Consider the following 20,935-nt stretch of genomic DNA (forward strand, 5'->3'; position numbering starts at 1 on the left):
CACGCCTTTCCAATTCCTGCTTCTAAACAAAACTAAAAGCCCAATTTCTTCAGCCTTGACAACAAAAAGCAAGAGCGGGAGAAAGACAGCGCAAGAAAAGCTCCAGGCTCACAGCATCTCCAATTCTACTGTTCCTCTATATTCACCAGCACAGCAAAAAAATCATGTAGTGTTCGGGCTGTTACTACACAGAGCTATATCTTCTAGAGTAGAATGTGCAAAGAAAGAAATATATGTAGGAATTCAGATTCATAAAAACACACATGTACAATGGCACACAGAATGACATGGCATCTGCTCCACACGTCCTGGTGGAGGGAGAAAAGGCTTGTTTACGTTACTGAGCAGGTTAGGTATGATGAAAGCAGGACTGGAATGGTGCAGGAGATGTAGGTAGGAGACACTTCCTGTTGACGGGCTGGTGCAGGCTCCTCAGGGCATGGGCGGGGGAGCAGCAGTCAAGCATGCGGGGGTGCAACTCAGAGCAGCTGCACTGGGAGTCACTCAGGACCACACAGCGAGATGCCAATCTTGTTTCCCTTCACAATCCCAGAACTGATCTGGAGTTAAACTGGAGATACATACCCCTGACAGAACTAGTGGAGATTAGGGGGGCAGGTAATTCTTCCATCTTTGTCATTCATCAGTTTAAGCCTTGCACAAACTGTACAGCCGTGGCCAAGTTGCATGGAAAGCCATCGAAACTGGGAGACCTTTTTGTGACTGTCCTGAGGTATCTTGTTAAATCTAAACTTCACAGAATCAAGTTATCAGTGGCAGCTAATTGCTTCTATTGTGCAAAAATGGTACTTAGCTTGCACAACTGATTACTCTGTGTAGATTAATGCTGACAGAGAACAACACAATGAGCAGTTCTCACTGAATGTAAATAGCCATAGTTTCACATTTTATCTAGTGTGAAAAATAAAACCAAGTTGACAAAGCAAGGTAAAAGGAGATATATATGATGCGGTACTGATTCACAGAGGTTTTATTCTGATCATATATTGCACACAGAACAGTATGCTTCATGGAGCCTTGGCCAGACTAAGACTTAAGTTGAGCAGAAATTAATCTGCTATGTGGCTACTCAAATTTAGCCTCTCGATTTAACACAGGCGATTTGCTGGCGGTTTTCAGCCTATTGCCCAGCTGAAGCTTTATTTAATTCCATTAGTGGATGTGCAGCCCAGGCAGCAGCAGCTCTGAATGTGGTGAGGCCCAGTTTGCTGAGCACTGAGTGGGGGCTGGGGGACAGGTGTGTTGACTGGGTGGGACTGTTTGCCTGTCAGTCACAGAGCCGAAGGTCTTACCTAAGCATGGCTGACTGCACAGAGCAGGAACAGGGGTTAACTCGGCTGGCAGGTGGGAGCAATCAGAGCATATCAGTGCTAATCCATCAAGGAGAGAGATGGGGCTGAGGCCGTCAACCTGGAAAAGAGGTGCCAAACACAGTCCAACCAGCCAACCCCGCCAACACACATCGTTATCACAATACATCCGTGATGTGGTGCCAATATTATCGTGTTGCTGCAACGTCAGAGCATTACGTGCCGGCAGGGAGTGGCCAGTCCTATTGGGGAAATTCGCAGTTGAGTTTTTGAGTTCACCTCTTTTTTTCGACTAGCTACACGATACAGCACAAACAGTTCTGTAGCCCTGGTGAATCTAGCTTCAGAAAAAGGGATACTCACAACAGCCTTATTGTAGCTGTGCAGTTCACAAAACATTGATAGGCATCGCAGACTTTGGTGTATGAATAAAACAGAGCAGTGCGCATATTCCATGAGACTTTAACCCCTGACACTGGAGATTTTATCTACAGGTTGTGTTGTTTCTTCAGGTGCTGTGTGGAGTTATAGCGAGTCACACCATGCATGCCTGCTCTATCGTTTTACCATTGCCCCACAAACGCTGTGCCTTTGATCTGCCTACCTTTGAATCTCAAGCATGGTGGTTCTGTGGTATCCCGGGTGCATGTTCCAAACAAACAATTTCTTTTCCTTCTTCTTATCCCCCCCCCCCCCCCCCCAACCCCCCACCCCATCTGCAAGGTTCAAAACACACAGGTACTGAGCCACCTAGCAAGGGAGATGTTTATCGTCTCCCCCACGAGGAGGTTGGAGTAATCATGTCACTTAAAATGCTACATGAGTGGCTGAGTGCTCTGCAATCAACTGAAGATCCAGCACTCATCAAGGTGAGAGGAAATATGTCTCACTTTCATTTGAGAAACGGGAAATCGTCTTCATTCCCATCCAGGCTGAAATGTGATGGCCCTGAGAGTCAGAAAGAGGACCTGAGATTATACAAATAGTTTCTGATTTTGTTTGTGACTGTTCTGTTAACCCTATATGTCTTTGGGTTTACCAAGTTATTGTTGATCTTGTGGTTCATTGTTTATGACCATGTAAATGTGATGTTTTGACTTTTTGTCAAGCAGTATAAATGTTAGAGAATTGCCAATAAAACTGTAGTTCCAATGATTATTTATAAGAATCTGATCAGTCAGTAAACAGATCAACAACCAATAGCAACTTGCTAACGTTTTAGTAAAATGTGGGGATAAACTTAAGGGAGGATCAAAGGTGATTTGTTGCTGGAGGCAGTAGATTGATATAATGGCCCCACATAAATGGTAAAAACACATAAAACATTGCCCATTGATGTTATCAGTTGTAATCCATATGATAGTCATTACAATAGTGACATCACATCTGCGTTAATAATAAGAGTCATGACAGCCCCCCATTGCAGGGATCTTTTTCCACAGTGGAGTGAATGTTTTATTGATACAATATACCTCATGGCTGTATGCACAGTGATTACCAGGCTTTTATCCAGATGCACTCAATTCTTATTTTTTTGACACCACAGCACCTATATGTACACCACTGGAACTGTAGCTCTTGCATTGCATGTCATTATTATCACAGAACACAGCAGCAACATGGAGTGAAACAAAAAGAGAATCCAGAAAGTTCATTAAATGTTGCTTTCCATTCTTGAGATGTCATTCTCTTTTTATTAAATCCTCAAATAACACTCTATTCTCAAATACATTCAGTGGTTTGTCAAAGGGGCTTCTGGTCTCATGTGGTGAGAATTCTGCTTCTACACTTACACGTTCCCATTGTGTTATCCATGTCATGTGGGGAAAATAAACAACTGCATATTTTCCCTTTATAACTTTCATATTTCTCATCTGAGTGTGCCCTGTCTGGATTTGTTGCTTGAAGTATCACAACGATTAACAAAATAAAACATTAAATTGCAGTTAAGCATCTATTGTTCACTATTTATAAATCACAAACGGATACACCAATGCACTTCCTTTTCATGTTCCTTCACTGAACTGTCAAAGCAAACAAGTATCCTGTATAAAGAAAAAACAATGTCAGACCTTAAGCTCTATCTCTCACTACAGTTATTGTGTGGCCTGCAGTTGACCAACTTTTACCTGTCTGCCTTTGAGGTCACATTTCCTGGGAGCAGGGGGAGGATCCCCTCTCCAATTTGTTTAGCATTGCCTTCAATATAGGGACAGGATTCTGGTAAACACACATTCCATTCTTGCTGTTTCAGGCAATTGTGTGCATTGTCTGGGGCTTCGACAGAAGTGGTTGTGGTAGTATGAAGGTTCCCAGCAGGCATTTACAAAGAGGATGAAAATACCCATTCAAACACACACACACACACACACACACACACTACACATACACTGACACACACATACACACACACATAAATACATGAATGCATACAAAGACACAAACAGTATAGAGACAAAATCTACCAATGCTTAGTAAAGACATGCTTTATTTGATGTGATGAAGACACTTTATTAATTTAATGTTTTTCATGTAGTTTAAATATATTAGTGAGGTGAAACTCATGGCAGCATTTCTCATATCTATGGTTCTTCTCTGACATCTGGGTTTATCTGCAGTAAAGCCCTAAATAAAAAGAGCAATTTCATATGAATACTTGCTTGTCTAAAAATAGTATGCTAAAAATGCTAAGTCAAATGGCTTTCGTGCATCTCTAAGAAAAGCGAGGAACATTGTCAATATTTATTACATGAATAGATTATTTATTAACATATAGCCAAGAAAAAATAAACTAATTATGGCAACAGGTTTCACATTACATTGGTAGCAAACTCATGCAGTGGCATCTGAAAGATTTGTTTGGTGAGCCACATTAAAATAATATAACTTCATGAAAAGTGGAGAAAGGGTTAAACTGACAAGTACATTTCATTAATCCTTGTGGATTCAGACATGATCCCCCTCCTCTGGTTTAAAATGATGCTGTCTGGATTTTAAGTAATTTAGTCAAAATGCAACAATAAGTACAATATGAGAGGCTGCAGCCTCAAAGATGTGTGTTTGTGGGGAGAGGAGGGTAGGAAGTGGGGTATAGTCATTCAATGTATACAATGTAGGGCTTAAGTCAACTGAATAAGCTACCTTGTCACAATGACAACACCTGCAAATGGTGGAGAAAATGAACGAGCCACATCAGAAAGAAGATGGAAAAAATATGAAAGTATTCTTTTTCCTTAAATGGAAACTGTTGTGTTGTTTTAACATTTTATCAAGTTGTGAGTTGCGAATCAAAACAAAAACGGGTACCATTCCAAAAATGTAGTAACCAACAGAATGTACTGTATTTTTAATGCAATGCCACCTACATTCATATGAGCAAAGCAAAAAAAAAGTTCAGGAGTTCAGGAGGAATTATTTTTTGATGACCACACGGTGTCCTTTGTTTCTGAAACTGTGTTTGTTTTGTAGGTTAAACATGGAGATCTTATTTCTGTTTCCTAGTTTAATTTGAAGAGAGCCATAGTTTTAAATCAACATGTTCTGATTTGGCAGCCAACAGCGAACCAACCATAGCAAAGCCAAATGAGAAAACCTGTGCACAACCGTTTGAGTGAAGCAAGCTGCAGCTTGCTTGGAGGGAAAATGTTTGCAGAGGACTCAAGCATTAGAGGTTTATCTAAGGTGTGGTCCACCTTAAGTCTTGGTAATTATCCAGGATACAACAGCTTGTGACAGCCAGGCCTGCACTACCTTCACTTAACCCATGAGAGGCTCAGCTAGAGCAATGACCCACAATGATAAGCTCTGATGAGTGCATTTAATTAGGAGGAAGTTTTTTGTTTGTAAATATGGTTAAATACCACCCATAATAATTTAAATTTTAAAAATATATTTTCAGAAAATTGAGTAAATCACCTTAATTTGCAAAATGGTTCTAAAAATGATTTTATAGGTTTATTTCTGTAATCATACATACCTTCATCATCTAATGTCCCTGATACACACAAATAATTACTAATAGAAAAATAGGTATAGCAGTAGTGTAATGGTTGTTCTTAAATTTCATTAATTTTTTCAGGGAACATAATTATCTGTGTTTCATGGGAAGTTATTGATTTCAGAGAATAGAGAGAAATTCACTGAAAATGCCCACAGATGTAGAGTCATCCTCATTGCTGTATGCTGTAAATATTCATATAACACTCAAATATAACAATAAAGGTCTGCCACACAGTAATTGAGCTTGTCATTTTAAGCAAATAAAAACATGTTAAACAATAATTGCTATTCAGTCATGGAAATAAACCAGCTGTATTAAGGGCCTAATGTCATGCTTTCCAATAAAATTTAAATGGTAAATTTGTACTATTCAGCCTTGTAGCTCTCCATTATAATACAATCCTCCATGTCTATAACACTTTCTTTCATGGTTTAGAAATTCTACTTTGCAGTCATTTTTAAAAGTGATTACATGATCATTCTCCTCATCAAGACTAAAATGCTACATTGCAGAACTGCTCCTTATCAACTATTTGAGTTAAATTTGTTTTAAACACAGGACATTGCATGGATTTTGTATGTTGCAGTGTGTGCATACACTAACCCCTGCCTTTTCTCTTCCCAGCCTTTTTGTATTTTTACTGTGAAGCCAAACCCCCTGGGAATTCCATATGCAAATGTACCCCTTTAAAGAATTTCAGGATTTTTTTTTGGTCTCACCTAGTTGTCAGATTTGAGACTCTCTAAGACTCTGTCAGACAGTGCAGCAGTCTCAGCAGCTTACACACACATGACATAACACTAAAGCACCTATATATCACATGGATAGTTTTGAAAGTGCCCTGAATATTGTATTAAACGTCCTGTCTGTGCCTGTTGGAAGCAATTCATTCACAGTTTTCTTATTTTCTGCTGTCCAGATTGAATGTCATGAGCCACCATCACCTGGATTGTCAGCTGAAGAGGACTGACTGTTGCCTTTTGTAATGGCACCTCACTACAAATTTTAGCATATCCTAAATTATTGGAGTGATTTATAAAGAAATTATAGTGACAACGTAACCGGAGACGGAGAAACAGGTTAAATTGCAAAACAAACAGCAAAAACACTTTTGCCTTGATTTGTAAATTTACAGCATTATACATCAATTAGACTCTCTTTATCCCTGATAAAAGGTTTTATGTCTTCCTTGGTTGTAGTTTGTTGTTATGATTGTCTACAAAAAAACCCCGTAAATTTGGTGTTTGCTAAACATAAGCAGTGAAACTCTAACCTGCGTCTCTCACAGCTGTTTAGGGGGCTGTCATCACAAATGAACAGGCTAAAAGTGTTAATGAGCGTGCTCTTTGAGGAGAGGCTGGCAGAGAGGTGATCACAGTGAGTGTTTGGCAGTGTAATTAGATTATTTATATCACCAGCCTGCACTAACCTGATTACCGCAAATACTACATAGTTCCCCCTGCTCATCTGTCATGGCCTGGGTGACTAGTTAACTTCACACAAACCCTTAATAAGCTTGGGTGATGTTATTAAAGCTAAAGCAGGGTATTATAGGGCTATGATCTGTTTGTCCATCAGTATAAAACCTGGCAGCCATTCATCAACGTTGAACAGGTCGACATCTCTGGAAAACAGTGAGGTATAAACATAAACCCCTCACTGAAATACAACTAATCCTGATGCACCGTGAGTACAGCCTGAAATAAGGAGGGACTATTAATTTAATCATCACAAGTCATCTTCTCAAGCCCTTTTTTTTCTTTTCCAGGAAACACATGTACCTTTGTGGCTCATTACAAGGTGTTCAATAACACAGCTTGTCATTCTGGAAGTGAGATTTTTGAAATGGGATAAAAACAAATAAAATGGCATTTACACAGAGGCTGCACTCCTATTGTGCCGCTGCATTACTGAACAGAACTCAGCTGTTATAATAAACTCAACTGTCCTGTTACCCCGATTCCAAGACCAATTACTTCCTGATACAATAAAAAGAACATAAAGAGAACCAAGAAGTACAGAACTAATGCACAGGAGGCGTGGGAACTCTGATTTTCCTCTTTGGGCAGTAAGGAAGTACTTCCTCTCCTCAATGTCACCCTGCTCCACCATGCAACACCAGGAGACAGCACATACATCAGCACTACCCACCAGTTTGGGGGAACATGTCACGGAGGGAGCAGGGACTAAAGCCATATTTGCCCAGTTATCATACATATCATACATCTCTGTGAATCACAGAAAGCAGTACAGCCTGGAAGAGCCTGGGAAACCATAGACAAAGGGATCAGGGAGACTGGATGAAAGAGAAGATTTATTCCACTGGATGCAATAAAATGTACAAAAAAGAATGTTACTTTTTTATATTTCAAATTGAATTTGTGTTGTAAATTTCCTGAATGATTTATGTCACTGTAATTCTTGTAATAAAAATGGATAAATTAAATTTGCTTTGAGCTAATTACCTACATACCCACATCTCCTCTGAAAGCAGTACAAGCCACATAATAGTAACATATATTTTGTTAAAAGCACCAACATCCATACGCAAAGTCTGATGCATTTGGAATTTGTCCAAAGGTATTTATATTCAAAAATGTAAGAAGAGATGTAAGAAGAGAAAATTCTGACAGTGACATAAAATTTGGACAGCAGCCGACTTCACTTCTCTGTTTGAGTGCCAGAAACATCAGAGCAATTTTGTCACCCTTGTGGAATGTAATTTTGTTTTGACATTTACTTTCTGACTACTCTTATGTATCATCTACCGTGTATTCTTTGAGCACAGTGCAAAAGCACTGGTTACTTGCACAATTGCATGTAAATAAACCAGACTGAAAGGGACGGGGAGGAGAAAAACACAGAGGTGCAATTCACCTGAACACATCCACAAGTGCTGCTCTATTGAATAATGCATTCTTAGAGATGAGTGGCGATTTGGCTACTGTATACTTATAATGACAGAAAAATGCATTAGGACTATTTGGTGATTTTGCAGTTATGTCGTCTGAGAGACTGAAGGTACAAGATTGCAGAAAGAGCACATTTGGCCTCCTTCCTTATTACCCTGCACTCTGATTCAGTGTAAGAGCGCTGGCTCTGTCTCTGGGGGCTTGCGGAGCTGAGAGGATTAAGTGGATGGCATTATCAGTACAGAATTTAGATCAAAAGGCTAAGTTGGGGCAGTTAAAAGGTTGTGGCCCTTTGGACCGTAAGGATTTCAAAGTCTAGTAGTTTAACAGAAACCCCTTTTTATCTTCTGCCACCCATCTTGTTTAATGTTGGACCATGAAAATGGTCAGATAGACAGATCTTTGTTTTAAGCCTTATGGAGTATGTGGTGGAACAGCCTAGAGATTACAGCTTTTTTTTGGCTTTTTTTCTGGTGAAAATTCTTACTGTTAAAACATATTACTGATCCAGCAAAATGCTTTCAGTTGCAGATATATCTTTAGTGGTGCGTTTCTTTCTAAAGGACATTTACACTATATATACAAATACAGAGTTATGACAAGGACAGAATCATGAAGAGTTTTTTTAAGACATCAGATGTATCTTTAATACAAACCCCCTAAGTATAGAGATACAAAAAAGAAAAAAAATGAAGCTGTACAGTCTTAAAATCTTTTTTTAAGACTCTTATTATCTTTCCACAAATATATGACAATTCCATTACAAGCAGAATATATGCAATTATGTATAATATATTAAATGTATTTATATAAAATATAAAATAACAAAAATGTTGCAATGTTTTTGTGTTTTTAATCATAGATTCCATTGTTGAGTGTTGGTTTATTATTCTAGTGCGAGTTACTTTCACTTCAAATGCAAACGGTGCTGTAGTTGACCTGCAGGTCACCTGGTACTTCCTACCCATAATCCCTCCGTTAATGCCAATGAGGCAGGAAGTGAAAGTTTTTTAAAGCCCCTCAGTGGCTTCCTCTGTTTGCTGCTCCTTAAATGGTTTAAACTGCTTCCTCCGTGCAGCAGACAATGGGACAGAGCTGTTCAGCCTGGCTGCCCCCGAGGTGGAGGACTGCCTGCTGAGGCCTCCACAACCTGCCATTAGGACTTGTTTCTAAATAACTGTCATTCGCCACTCTGCACTCCTCCCTTTCATTACATCATTGTTTAAACACACTACTGGCACACGGGATGCAGTGCTTGGTGTCCTGTTAGGAGAGCAGGGCACAAGTATGGACAAACAGAAAGTGAAAGAGAGGAGCAATCAACAAGTGAAGCAGTGAACGCTTTCGTAAGATGCATGAAAAACAGAAAAGCAACAAAGCAAAACAGTTGATTATTGTTACTTGAGCACTGGATGGTGTGAATAGATCAATAGGGGAATTCAGTGCACCTCTTTTCAATTCCAAAACCATGACTTTTTTTCTAATACACATTTGATCAGCAGTGCAAACCAAGGAAGAATAAAGATGGAGCCTCCATTCAGCTTGATATATTACACTGCTGTGCATTAGCTTTCAGAGATCTGGCGTTCATTTGATAAGCAGCACATTAATTCTCAATTAGTATGGCTGTTTTGGTCACACTGGGAGTACAGATGACATCAGGTCAATCCAAGCACGGTTATTAATGGACAGACAGCAGCTCTTAACTTTGTTTTTTTGGGTTTCTCCAGCCAAGCCTTGTCTTTTTTTACCATCAATTATCATCAAGTCATGTCATGCAAATGTAAAGTAATATGGATGTATTTCTTTTTCTTTCCAGATTTTGTTTTGTTTTTCCATTTCAAGGGGGAAAATGATGGGTTCCTCACAGTCCCGTAAGGAATTCATACTTTCTCATTTTAATTTCACATGTGACCAGTATTAATAAGTGTGACCCTACACCTGGCATTTCAATTTCACTCAATCCCCAACCCACCCCCCGCTTCGGTATACACCCTAATAACACCAGGCTTGGAATCATTTCAGAAGTGGATTAAAATGTTTATCAATTATCATTCCCATCAGGACAAGCACTCTGCTTCTCATCTGCTAATTGAATCATTAAATAATTTTGGTTCCTTGGGAGATGGAAGAGTGCCGTTTGCAAACAGTGTCATCCTGGGCCCTCCAGCTACCATACGATTGCCAGATATGTTTATTAATTTAAAACCCCTGGTGTTTGGAGAGAACACAGAAAGCTGTCATCCACTGCTAGAGCCATGTGCCTATCTCAGCTGGAGATCTCACCATTCTAAATGAAAGAGGAGTCTGCTGTGTACTTGAGGATGAAAAATAAAAAATGCTCCCCCATTGTGCAAATGTGTTGTAACCCTTAGGGAAACAAAATAAAATGTGTTTATTGAATTGTCAGAAGCTGAACGGTGCTGCTATTGAACATGGGCAATGCAAAGGTGTACAGATGCCCCCCTCTCACAGTGTTTGCCGGGGGTATTTGTACAACACTTTGGCTTCTAAACTTATTTGTCACACACAGCGCTCAGTGGCTTTCTGGCTGCTTCTGCTGTTTGGCATATAGAATTTGAATCATTTCACAGTAGACACATGCCAGACTGCATGAGACACACAGATGCAATATTTAACGTACAATACACAAGTAAATGGATACCTCTGCAGATTGTAGTAATCTAAAAATAAATGCACATTCAGTTGGAACGCAGAGCTATTTGGAAAAGTAAACATTGTCATACAAATGTTTTACAGTCTCTACAAATTTCATTCTGGAGATTCAACAGTAGTCGAAAGTGCAGGAAAGATTCCTTTGAGGTTCAAAAAAAGTTTCAGGCTTGCTTAAACATCAAATTACTGTGTACTTTTATTGTAACCTCTGTAATTTTAAAATGTAAAATTATACTCAGGCGCACAGTTTTTGGCAACTAACATGCATGATGGAATATATTTACTATAAAAGTTTGAGAAACAGGAGCAGTAGAGAATCCGGTGTAAATAAAAGAATAGACACAACTGAAAGGGAAAAGGGAAAAATCCCAAAAGGACACCCAAGGTCACCTACATTATTGACCTGAATACCTGTGCTTTCAAACAAAGCTATAAAGGATTGTTGGTTGCAGACATGCCCTTATTCTCTGCATGGATAACACAGATGAATCATGATCATGACCGTGTATCAGCCCTAACCCCAAACCCACATTTTCAAACTCAAAGATTATCAAACTCTTCATACCTGTAAATTTTATCGTTATGACCATGATCATAGAGAGATCTAGATGTGTTCTTTTATTATCTTCCTGATATTGTCAATTCATTTATTTAATTGGAGTACCTAATTTCAAGAGTGGTTAGATTAAGATTAACAGGAATAGAAAGCTGTCTTGCTTCTTCAAAATTGAGAAACAGGTTTAAAAAATATATCATTACTTTTTGCAGTCACATTCCGGGCTAAATTAATTGTAAACTCAAGCAGCAGTGGCAGTGATGACACAGTAGAATGTTTTCTCTGCTGCTCAGCCTGCCTGTCAACACACAGTCATTGTGGGAAGCGATTGCTCTGGAGGCCCGTTATGGCTACCTGCCCCTCGGCTTGCTCACTGGTGCAAGAAGGCCAGGTGAAGTTAGCCCCACTTCACCTTCACCCCCTCTTATCTCCCTTCTTTATAAGGAGAGTCGTAATTGCCATAAATAGCACACTGGCAGGAGTGACTTGCAATGAGAGCATGATACTTCCTTAGACCTTGTGTTATGGCCTGTGGGATACCTCTGTGTGTTTACTCAGTGCTAGGTATATGGATGAAGTGATATATACATTTATATATATATATATATATATATATATATATATATATATATATATATATATATGTGTGTGTATTTCCCCATCATGTGAGGCTCAAAAGTCATTTTCACTGAAGTGAAGATGGGGAATATCTGACTTCACAAACCTCCCATCGTGAGGCTGTGAAATTTGAGGCACTTCTGTCTTGGATCTAATTCAGCGCTATCTCTCCGTCAGGTGTTCTGGGATATCCTGTAGTTATGTTCTTCAATTATTTTTCAACTTTAATGTGCCAACAGTGCATCAATATTTAGTCAACCAATGTAATTTCTCCCCGTAAAATATACCGGGACATTTACAAGAATCAAAGAGGAAATTTATTTACCCCAGGCATGTTGAAAATTTGCATTTTTCAGTCTTCCTGAGACTTCATCTGCAATTTGAGACACAGTGGTCTCAAAAAAATACAGGCTTTCAGTCTTACAGCAAAGGTTCCCATTGAAACGTACCAAGTGATAAAGTGCAGTACAGAGTACCTAAACTCAATGATTCAAATGATCAGTTATTCTATTGGTAAACATTTTTTAGAGAGGAGAAAATATAGGAATGCTTTTTAATTGATACTTTGTTCAATTATCTCACAAAAACAATTACTATAAATGAAACCCATTCCATCTACATTACATAATTACCTCTTGGCCTAGAATGTTTACTACATTCATTCCAGTATAAGTAGCTTTGTATTGCAAACAGCTTAAAATGCAAAACGAGACAAAGATCAGTTAGACAGTCAGCCTGGGAAGGGGTTCAGTTCTTACCAGAATGTTTAAAAAAACTTAAACTAATAATTCAGCAGCAGAGGGTAAAAATAGCACATTTGCCATGTGGTGGTCAAATTGAGAATTCTGAGAGGCTTTAAATATACAAGCCTGAACAATCATGAGGGAAATTACCTCAGTATATTCATAGATGGGTTAACAGCAGCCTTCAAACTGTGGTAATGGAGATAAGCGGGCTCTTTGCAGAGCTGAGCATCTGACAATTTCCAAATTTCAAAGATTGCAAATATCTGATTATTTCACTGAAGATATGAAAAAGTACATCTTTAATCTAATGTCAGGGTTCACTCTGAGACTGACTTACAATCGGATTTTTATATCAGTTATTTCATATTATGTCATACTGTTTGTGTACTACATGCCTTGTTTAAATTAAGAAATACATTCACAGGGGTTAAATATCTATGTTGGAGAACACTGCCTGTGTTACATTGGATTGATGCTGAAAGTGGCCACAGTGTGAGCGATGTGAAGTGTGACACAGACACTGTGGATAATACACTCCATGTTTGCTGTATGATTCTATGTGTCTTGCAACTCAGAGTCAGATTTAATTCACTTAGTGTCTAAGTATATCGCCTATGTCTTTTATTTCAGCAGAAGAGCAATAATTTAAGGCTGTGGGCAAATATGGGAAAGAGAAGGCCAGGGGGCTAGTTAAGATGACTAGTTTTGCGAGGGAATCATAGGCATGAGGACTCTTACTGAAGAAAGGATTCCTGTCTTGCAGGGAGCTCAGGTAATTTTACCAAGCTGAGCCAGAGGTTCGGTGCCAAGAAATCTAATCCTATTAATAAAACAAAAATCAAAGCAAACATGACAGTCCTAACCTCCGTGCACTTTCCTTCCTCTCTCCCCAGCCAGCACTGGAATCTTAAAAGCCCGCTGTGGACAACCAGGCAAGCTCTGACGGGCTGTTTTGGAAACTTTGCGTGCAGTGTGGTGCCACCGCAGTCCAGGTGGGAAGCACAGATCCAGTGCTCACACACACACAGAAACGTAAACACACACACACACACGCACACATACCATCTGCTGCCAGTCCAGGGAGGAGCATAGTGGGGTCAGACACCTGCTGTCACCTCAGAAGCATGCCTGTCACTCACTGTCTAACACACTCACACACACACACACATACGTTCACATAAACACCCACACACATACACACACACACGCACACACACACACACACATACACACAAAGACACAAACATCCAAACAGAAACACACACAAGTAAACCCCCACACACAAAGGGGCAAACACCCCCACACACACACACAGACATACAAATACAAACACTCACACATGCCCATACCGTTCTTTACAGCAAGGCTGAAATAGCCAGATGTGAGAATAAGGTGTATCCCTCGCTCCATTGAAGAAGGAAATCTAAAGCCACTCCTCCACACTGAACTGTGGAAACCACAGCTGGATATGTTGGATAACTCTGCCTTATTTTAACTGTTTTTTTTTTCTGTATTTAAAAAAATCTTTCCCAAAGGTCACACATGTACTGCTGCTTTACAGTTAACAGTGATATGACTGTATGAATGCGTGCTGCACTCCAGCAGTACTCTCTGTCTCACAATGGATGGAAACACTATAGCACAGAGGAAACTGTAGTGGATCCTACTGTATAGTGATGCTACTTTGCAAAATTCACACAGAAGAAACTTGGACCTCACTTACTGAGTTTGAAAGGATTTATGCTTACATTTAAAAACTTTTACTTAGCTACATGCAGCACAAAACCACTGCTGTTTTTGGAGAAATGGGGAAAGCAGTAGATGTGCTTTCCTTCAAACTGTTTGTCGAAATGATTAACACAGTAAAACAAGTTTGTGCAAACAATGCTCCATGTATACACAACAAAAAGTAATTTGATCAGATCAAAAAGTCACATCAGTAAAATCAGTCCCTGTCTGCATTATGAGATTTCCTGTGTGGCATTGCAAATAATACTACAATCCTAATGTGTAACACCTTCCCTGTCTTGTTGATTTTTACTGAAGTTAACACTCCTTATTGCACTTGCACTGCCCCTGTAGATAATGAAGATAAGCTGGTCTCCTCCAGAGAGCAGGCACATTCTTTTATCTGCCATGGAAGAAAGAGTCAAAAGTAATGCTATCATTTGGTCAATCAGAGTAAAAAGGGAAGTCTACAACGAGAGGCCCTCCAGCATTCATTCCCAGGTCCTCCTCCAAATGTTCTCTAGGCAAACAAACAGTATCACAACGCAGTCACTGAAACACAGGCACTCAGTTCTCACATGTGTATGCACACTTAGGTAATGTTGGTCATGTTTGATATTGATGACAACCTCAGTGAAAAAGCTGTATTGCCCAAAGGGTACATTTGAAAAGATAAAACATTCCCTGTGGATAAGGTTGACTTATCAGCTCTTTCTTTGTGCAACATTTTCTTCCTGATATAATTGCTTATCTCTACTCTTTTTCACTATATTTGCTTACCCATAACAGAAGGAAAACAGTGGATTTCTCTTTAAAATGTTCAAATGGAAACATCAGGCTTCATGGGCCAAGTAGAAAGTGGAAGGTCACATTGACATTGAGAAATGTGAAAATGTTTAAATTGAAAGATGAAGAAAGTTGTTTCATGTGGCACTTGCCGGAATTTCTCATTTTAACCTGGGGTAATTTTTTTAACTTGTTTTTTTTGGTTGTGAATCAACCAAATGTAAATTTAAACATGAGGCATAACAAACAAAAGCACGAATTGAAGTGTATTTGAACGAAGACAATCATTACTAATCACTTCTTCAGCAGTTCTACAATTGTATCACACAATTGCGAGCAAGCGAAGCTGCCGAAAATCGTTCAAGATCGAATTACTTGGTAGTCAAGGATTAGCAGAAAGAAAAGGTGTTAAGATGCTGAATAACACGATGAACTTTGGTCACTAAAGGCTTCATTGCTATTTAAATATTGTCCTTATCAAGCTGCTCTCCCAAGGCTCAATCACAAACATTCTGTTTGACTCCCTTACATTTTTCTCTTCCTTTAATTGGCAACACTAAAGAAAACCAGGGCAAGGTTTAAATCTGTTCAGTCTTGGGGGGTTGGAGCGGTTTTGTAGCAAGGGGGGACACCTGCTAGAGACACAAACTCGGCTGGGCAAAAATGAAAGGCATGCAAAACAGTTCATTGGAGGCATGAAAATTGCCTTTTGTCTTTTCTAATGAATATATCCTTATGTTAAGAAAGGGTGGTGGGCTTGCCAGGGGGGACTCTGCACTGTCCTGCATATGAAAGGCAGGGAAAGGGAAGTGTGCCTTTGAAAATGAGTACGCGTATGGCAGCCTCCCCGCACACTGAGGGAAGTGGTAATTAATGTATAGTGAGTGACTCTGAAAGCGGTCTGAATGGGGCCCCAACAATAGGAAGTTTTAAAGCTGAGGCAGCACCGGGCAAAGCAAGAAAAGAAAGAGAAAGGCTGTTAAAAGATGGCCACTGTGAAGCTACTACTTCAGTCCCAATCCTCTTTGACCTCTCCTTTATGGTCTGCCCCTGAGTTTGTTTTGTGTCCGTCATCAAAACACAATAGAGTTCATTTGAAGTAATTTCATTCATGTATGCTTGTGAGTGGTCACAGCAATGAACCTCGCAGACAGTGTCCATATTAGCCAAATCATAGTATCACTCCAAGAATCAGCAGTCCAACAGAAATATGAAACTTCAACAACAGTTGCCACTGCTTGTAAGACGCTTCATGAAAGAGACTCTGTTTCCAGGTCATCAAACCCCTTTCAAGTTCACATTAGGGGATAATTATTTCAAATCATGAAAAAGAACACACAATAAATGAAAATAAATCAGCAATGAAATTAAAATAACAAATGGTTCACTCCTTAAAGGCTATAAAAACAAGTCATCCCTTATTCTGACACTTGGCTTTCAGTGCCCAGAAAATATGTGTGGTTTAAATGTCACACTTATTTTCCAAGTGGAATGTGCTGGATAAACAGTTCTGTTACTGTACTTCCCCTCATAATACTGTGCATGTCTCTCACTCACCCCCCAGAAATGCAGATATGCAACATGCTTTAAACACTGTAAACAATGACACTGGTCTGCAAGCTCACTCTTCGTCCACTCCAGACCATGCATCTACGTGTGTTCCAGCAATGAGGCTACACTAAGGGTGTGCCATTTGCCATCAGTGCAGAAACCAGAGATCAAATTAATGGAATTTGGAACATCTCGAATAAATACTTGCATGTGAGGCTAGTGTTTCACGATGCAAGTATTTGCGTTCACTGGCTGTGTGAAATTCTCAATGGGCAGGTCTTATCTAGATTAGATAGATGATGTTTGTCTCTTTGTAACATAAATTGATTGTTTAACCTCTGTTCCCTGGACAAGACAAACATGCTAAATTAGGCTATAGCACTCCTAATGAAAGATTAAAATAGGTAAGTGGTAATCTAAGTCTTAGTTTAGAGATTAGGGAGGTGATTCACAGAGGTAATGTTGATGAAAGAGGTGGCTGTGAAGCATTAAGATATTACTTAAGTGGGAGGGGTATCAATCTGACTGCCCAACATCAGTGGCAAATGTTTAGCAACAGCTTGTTCACCAATGTTATTAAATGTTGGCATTTTACCATTTATATTTCATGTCTCAAACTGATAAGATATCAATGGTGTTAAAGAAATAGGGTAACAGAGAAAATTATCCATGTAAAGACAAGTGCAGAATATGGGTTCACAGACAAGTCTTGCACTCATGCATTTTAAAGCACTTTGTTGACAAATGATCAATAGCTTAATGGGTAATCGTGTAAGTGCCATCATAGGTGGTAGATCATTTGATGAATACAGTGTTGGTGGCTTTAGCCATCTTGCAACCTGTGTCAGGAAGTGAGTATGACACAGAATAATCCGGTGATTAGGGAAGACACAGGATGCATGTCCAGTCTCCAATCCAGTGTGTTTCCTGGAGGCCTTTCTGACAGGCATGTTTTTTTTTTTCTGGTTCAAGTCACAAGACATGAGAGTACAGTGGGGCATGATGTAGCCACCCCCAGTTTGTTCCATATCCAGCAGAATTCATGCGATGTATTCATAAGTGAGCCCTTTTCACTCACACTGTTTCCCGATTATGTTATAGCAAAGATAAATGCATATGATCACTTGCAAGTACGAAAACACAATGCATAACAGCAGCTAACACAACAAAAAGTTTGCTGCATAGAAAGCAATACGTGAGCATTTTGGGGGCGTGTATAGGCTGATGCCATTGGTTTTATCAATGTTTAAGATGACCTTTCAGAAATACCCAGCAAAAGCTGTGACAACTTGGCAATTATATTTGTCTTTGTGCAGCTGTCTTGGTAAACAAAATCACACAAAGGGATATAAGCATGCGGTGCAGGTTTGCAGCTACACAAGGATAAATGGAACGCAAGAGAAAGTGTGAACGAGGGGTGACATTACATGATAATGATGCCTCAGGGCTATCAGCAGATCCAGGAGACCGGTCAGTATTTAACTCTTCAACTCTTCTTCAAATGCAAACCTTTCAGAAGACCGGAACAGGACCTATTCAAATAGGTTGCATGTTTGATGTGTAAAGTAGGGCATGAAGCAAGCTGTTAGTGATTCCTACTAAATAAAATGAATGCTGTTCTGTAGAAATCGCGCCACTTTGCTTGCATACACAAACACACTCTGACAGAAATGGTACAAAGAGACCCCTCAATACCCTTAACTGAGGCTTCACTCAAAGGAAATGAAATCTTTAATACCAGCAATACTGATTATTTTCATCTGTGCCATAGATCATGTTGGAATAATAAACATTCTAAGTGGCAACTTGGTCAAACTATTGTTGTCATTTAAAGACAGCTTAGAGCTGTCCCCACCAACATTTAATTACCTTGTAAGGATTATTTTATGTATAGCTTGCATTAATTATCCAGGAACATAAATGTTTTATTCTTGAGTCAGGTAGTTTCCTTTTTCCTTGCTCTGATTATGAGATGGCAACAGCTTTGGTTAAATGAAGTGATTCTGTCAATCAGACAGTAAAACAATAGGTAATTAAAAAATCAAATTAGCAGAGAAGAGACAGATGGAGGACACAGAGAGAGAAATCAACAAATGAGTGAAATGGGGGCCATATAAAAAAATTGAACCGAATGTTGTGAGGAAGATTTCACATTATTTTCAGTCATTCCTCAAACACATTTTTCTTTAGACAGCCTGTCTCTGACAGCCATAGGCTTTTGAAATGGCAGTCTTTAGCTGGCTGCCACTCTTAATGAGACTGACCTTGTATCATCGGTTGCTGCACAAATACCCACTCACCCAACAAAAATCTTTTTGTCACATCTAGGTACTTTGCAGATTTTCTCCAAGCATGGAGCGTAAGCTGACTTATCACAAAACTGACAATAGTGTTCTGTCCTTGTTTGTTCATCTGTTTTTTTTATTGTAATCTCCTTCTCTCTCTCTCAGAATTCATGGTTACAATGAGGCTTTTAAATGTGAAATGTGTGAATGATTTTCTTCACACTGCTATGTATGAATTTGTGTCTGTGTGTATGTGTGCGCCTGCATGTATGCACATGTACTTGTGTGTGTGCGCACGCGTTTGTGCGTTCATGTGTATAGACGATAATATTGAAATAAATAAGACTACTAACATCTCTACACCTTTCTGGCACACACATGACATTTTCTGGAGGTTTTTTAGAAAGGCCTCATTCTCTTTCAAAGCCAGTGGTCACTTTGTGGTTTTAGCCGTAGGCCTATCTCACTGCACTACTCTTCATTTGTCTGTCATACAAGGCCTATCCGTGAACACGTACTCTAGTCCCAAGATACTTATGGGCTTCTCATCCCCCTCAGATATTTTTAAACCTTCTTACACCCTACTCCCTGGGACTACTTTCCACTCCGCTTTAAGCACATTAATATTGCCTTCACTGATCTCCAATCTCCACTTATCCCTTTGGATTCCCACCATTTCCAAAAAGCTTAGTAGCCCTTCCTTTGAAACCACCAAGACAACCTTGTCATCACTAAGTTAAGAAATAATCACCACCCTCTGCTGCAACCATAACTTGCAGTATGGGAGATGGACCAATTGTTACATCATACAGTGTTCCTTTCGAGAAATAAGAGACACTACGCCATAATTGAGAATAAGCAGCGAATGCACGAGGGCTTCAGAGGCATTACAAACCTGGTGACAATCCACTCAAAGAACATTCCCACAATCACATCATTCTTTCCTCCATTTCTCACTCAGTAGTAGCAGGTGTATTTTAGGCATCAAACACATTTCAATTTCGCATACTTAGAGTTTGGAAAAACAGGCCACCTAATTGGATTAATCTCATTTCATATCATTAAGAGTATGAGTTCGAATGGGAAAGGGGAGACATGACTTTTCATTGAGGGGAGGCAGTGTTCAATGTCAACTATTGAAGGAAAACCACAAGGACGTTGCAAAAATATGCATGCACATTTTTGAAGCGATGACCAAAACAGCAAACTTTACCGCTAGACAGCAGAAGATATCCAACAAGAGATGCACAACACAAAGCAAGAAAGGTCTGTCACACAGGGGACTATTCAAGCATTTACATGAGTGTCCTTGGGACAACAACACTAAGTGGTTCATGTACAAAATGCATTATTTTTACATACAGTCACACAACATGCTAATAACATTGAAACAGAAGGACTTCCATTGTGACTCGACATTTGTGGGCTTACTACAACCATACATGAGCAAATAATACATTCCACTGTAAGCAACTTTAAGCAACATAAGTAAGACAAAATCAATTTGAAAATGCATCAATATTCAGTGCCTATTAGCTCCTTGCAGGCTGTGGTGCAGAACTGCCACTAAAGGTACTTGCATGGAGGTTGGGTTCCCCTATAGTTCTGAAGAATTTTATGTACAGCTGATGTACCCACTCTCTCAAATGGTAGGCAAACCCTGGGAATAATGTCAAAGGGCTGGGGGTTTATGAAGATACTGTTCACTTGGATTTCCAAGAAATGCACTTGTTTGGCAATCTGTCA

This window comes from Megalops cyprinoides, chromosome 2 (genome assembly GCF_013368585.1).
Source record: "Megalops cyprinoides isolate fMegCyp1 chromosome 2, fMegCyp1.pri, whole genome shotgun sequence".
In the NCBI taxonomy this organism is placed as follows: Eukaryota; Metazoa; Chordata; class Actinopteri; order Elopiformes; family Megalopidae; genus Megalops; species Megalops cyprinoides.